The sequence below is a fragment of the Poecilia latipinna genome, unplaced genomic scaffold, assembly GCF_001443285.1.
Source record: "Poecilia latipinna isolate Pla-1442-1.1 unplaced genomic scaffold, P_latipinna-1.0 Scaffold490, whole genome shotgun sequence".
Taxonomy (NCBI): domain Eukaryota; kingdom Metazoa; phylum Chordata; class Actinopteri; order Cyprinodontiformes; family Poeciliidae; genus Poecilia; species Poecilia latipinna.
This window is the reverse complement of record NW_015113106.1, coordinates 294,717-298,882: the sequence shown is the minus strand read 5'-3', so window position 1 is coordinate 298,882 and position 4,166 is coordinate 294,717. Positions and strand designations below refer to the sequence as shown.

The following is a 4,166-nucleotide window of genomic DNA, read 5'->3' as shown; positions in this document are numbered from 1 at the left end:
TGAATGGATGGATGGAAACATGGATGGATGCATGGATGAATGGATGGATGAAAAGATGGATGGATGGATAGAAACATGGATGGTTGGATGATGGATGAATGGATGGATGGAAACATGGATGGATGCATGGATGAATGGATGGATGAAAAGATGGATGGATGGATAGAAAGATGGATGGACAGATAGAAACATGGATGGATTTCTATAAGCATCTCTTCTTTAACAGCCACTGTAAAAAACCTCCTTGTTGAATCAACTTCATTTTAATTATTTTTTACAGCGAATCTGAGATTCAGGAACTAAAATATTCTTTTCCTCTGCTTCCTGTTCCCTTAAGATTCCAAATAAATTCCAGGACTTTTCCAAACTTTTCAAGACAGATAACCAGAAACTAAAATCAGTTTTCAAAGACGAGGAAAATAATAAAATCTGGTCTCTTTTTATCTGTGTGATTAGAAAATTTTAGCTATTTAAATCTGATCTATCACTGTGGTCAAAGTTTCTGTGAAATTCAAACTGTTTCATCGTTTACCAAATTAAACCAAATTAATCCGACTGTAAAATCTCAATCAACTCACATTCAACTGGTCAATTTACTCAACTTTTCCTATTTCACCTCAAACCGGTGAATAAATTCCGCTTAATTCCTATTTTTTTCCGGCGCACATTTGGCGCCACGCCGGTTTTTTGACGAGTGACAGCACCGCGGCGACGTAACGGGAATTCCACGCAGCGCTTTTCCACTCGGCTGACGGAAACATCCCAGTCCAGTCAACACCAATCAACCGAGACACGTTACAACAACAAACGTGTTTTTGACACGGAAATGTCCCGGGAGACACCGCGACTGACAAGTGAACCGCAGGAATCCCGCAGAGTTCAAACCCGCACTTTGAGACACTCACCCTCCGTGGGAGACACGTCCAGCACGGTGACCGAACCGGAACACAGAGGGGGAGAAATAAAATGTGTTCGGGGAGGAAATCCACTCCGTCCGGCGCCGAGAGGTCTGCTGGCTGCCGCACCTGAAGACCCAAAGCCCGCTGTGAAAACCCAGCCTAGGCGAAGTAACATCAGCCAGGCTGGTGGTGCGTTCAAGCACCGCGCAATCGAGGAGAAAATGGGAGCTCCCTGCACTGTCAGCGACTCAGAAAGTTATTTTTAGATTATTTGGTAGAGCCGGTCCGACGGCTTCAGGGGCCTAAACAGAATATTGTTTTCGATTATATCACGTAGCAAACATCTAATATTTACAAAAGCAGAGTTCACTTCATGATTTATCTGTTATTTATAGACAGAGAAGTTAAAAAATTATACACAAGTAAAAAGAAATAGTGACTTGAATTGTGATTATAATCTAAAAATTCTGACTTTAATCTCAAAATTCAGATTTTCATCTAAAAATTTGGACATTCATCTCAGAATTTTGACGTTTTCTTACAATTCTGAAATAAATCTAAGAATTCTGAGTTTAATCTCAGAATTCTGACTTTTTTTTCCCCTCATAATTCTGACTTTAACCTAAAAATTGGGACTTTAATCTCAGAGTCCAAACTTTCACCTCAAACTTCTGACTTTAATCTGGGAATCCAGACGTTAATCTCAGAATTCAAACTTTTTATCCTTAGAATTCCGACTTAAACCTAAAAGTTCTGAGTTTACTCTCAGAATTCTGACTTTGATCTGAAAATCCAGATGTTAATCTCAGAATTCTGACCTTTTTCTCAGAATTCTGACTTTAATCTCATCTTGACCCTGCTGTAGAAAAGACTCCCCTGCAACATGACACTGCCACCACCGTGCTTCACCATAGTAGAATTGAGTTGAAGTCGATTCTGTCAAATTTAATTGTTTTCTCAGAATAATGGAAGAATTGAGAGTTAATAAAGTTTCACTATTGGGGATTAAAGCGAAAAAACCATCTAAATAACATTGTATTAGTCAATTATTTTACATTTAACAGATGCAAGAGGTAAGATGTTCACGCAAAGCTACAAAAGATGCAGAAGTCAATTGGCATTTAAGAAAACAAACAAAATTAAAACATGACGCCATTTTGATAAATGAACCAAAAATATCTGATCAAGGTTTCAGACATATTGATGCATAAGCCTTGTAAGCAAAACTTTTGCTAAAGTTTTTGTAAATAGAACCTATTGGGACACCGGCACCGTGCTGAGTTCAAGGTATATATTTATTCCCACTGTCCTTGAACGCATCAGCTCGTCTCAACGGTGACAGACGTGTTGTGCGGTGAGTCACAGCTGACTCAGAGTTTCGTGTCCCGCCCACACAACACGGGGGCAGCCAATAGCGGCTGCGCGGAAGCGTGCACAGTGGTGAGCAGTCACGCAGCCCACCGCACGGTTCCTCTTCCTCTGTGCGTGGGAGCGTGGGGGGCCACGGGGGGCCGCTGTCCGGAAGCCATGCCTATTAAGAGAGAGACGTACTCTGAAAAAATGCATAGTAAACATGAAAGATTAATTTTAAAATACAAGAAACGAGTAAATAAATAAATACATCGTTAGAAATATAGATATAATAAAGAAGTAGCAGCTAAATTTGTAAATTCAGATAAAATCTGAAAGAATAACAGTCATTCTGGGGGAAATCCTTTATGGTCATATTAGCAAATTAAATACAGATTACAAGACATATGATGACCATTCGGGTAGTAACTAGTTACATTTACTCAATTACACTTACTAAAGTAAGTTTTTTGGGGGGAAATGTAATTTTATTTGTATTTTTACTACTGCTTTTTACTTTTACTTGAGTGAATTTATTTTGAAGTGTTGCTACTGTTGTGTGAGTAAAATTTCTGATGAGTAACTTCACTGTATGAAGAGCTTGATTATAGTTTTTTATTTATATTTATACTGAATCAAATTGGAGAAATATTAATTTCTTCCTGATTTCTTCATTTTGTAATGATATTTATATTAAATATTTTTCATTTCTGTCTTTGAATTATCAAAATTTCCACATAACTTTATATTTTGGTCCATTTGATGATTTAATTTTTAAATATTAAATTACTTATGTTTTGATTAGTTACTTGGTGCTAGTACTTAATATTTACTAGTATTAGTGTACAGAAAAAATAAGACGTACACTAAAAAGTGTAATCTATACAAGAAAAATCAAACAATTTGAATTAATTCAATCAATTTCACCTACATTCAGAGTAAAATATTCAAATCTCATAAAGTTTTTGATGGCTGAATAAAGTAGAAGATAATTTGTGTAAATTTTCAACTATCAACTTTAAACAAGTCTATATTTCTACAACAGGTTATTATGATTAATAATAATCGACTTTAAAGTGATTAAAATGACAATCTAGTTAACTCGTATAACTTATTTTATCTATTTAGATTATATTTTAACATAAAGCTTGAGAAATGCAAATTATTTTATTAAATTATATGAGGCTGCTGAAATTGACGAGTTCTGAATTGTTCTGCCCTCTAGTGTTGGACATGGGAACTGCAACAGAAGTTCCGCCAAACAACTGTTTTCCGAATTCATTTATTTTCTCTTAAAGGTTTAAAAACTCGGTGATTGAACCCACCTAAGATTATTCTTTTTATCCTGCGTGTATTTAACATCTAACCCAGTTTTTAAGGTTTACTAGAGGGAATACTTTGTATTACTTCCTCTCCTAGGCTCACATTTTCATGGTTTGTCCTGCTGCGCCCTCGTGTGGTGAATGATTGAAACTACATCTAAAACCGCAACAGGTTATTCATTGTTTCCTTCAGAAAAAGACTAGAAGATAAGCAAAATACAGGAGAGAAATAAATAAATGAATGCAAGCAAAATATCAGATAAATTTAAATTTAAAAAAATATATATATTTGTCGATTTTAGCCTCCTGAATCGGACCGATACTGATATGTAACAAGGCGAACATCAGCCAATACAGATGCTAATGTCCATCAATTTAATAAAATCAGTTTGTGATTATAAGGAAGACATAAAATAGGAGTTATAAAAGTCAAAATATCAATTCTGCATAATCTAACTTTTACTAAAAAAAATTTACATTTCTACATATTTGCTGAAATTGTCACTATGTCCCAATATAAAACATAATCTGTGAAAATTTTTTTAGCTCTTTTGCTTTCTCCCAGAACTAACTAGAAATAACCAATCAGAGTCAG

The 4,166-nt window shown here is 35.5% G+C and overlaps 1 protein-coding gene across 2 annotated transcripts in view; it reads right to left on the bottom strand.

Annotated features, from left to right (window-relative positions):
* Positions 1-1,218, bottom strand: part of LOC106952074 (SERTA domain-containing protein 2-like) — a 42,543-nt gene extending 41,325 nt beyond the window's left edge. The window contains exon 1 of one of the 2 annotated variants that reach the window (XM_015039955.1): positions 906-1,218. The gene's annotated coding sequence lies outside the window, so the exon portion shown is untranslated. The remainder of the gene's footprint in view (positions 1-905) is intronic. The other variant, XM_015039954.1, reaches the window with a different exon arrangement.
* Positions 1,219-4,166: the final 2,948 nt, after the last annotated feature.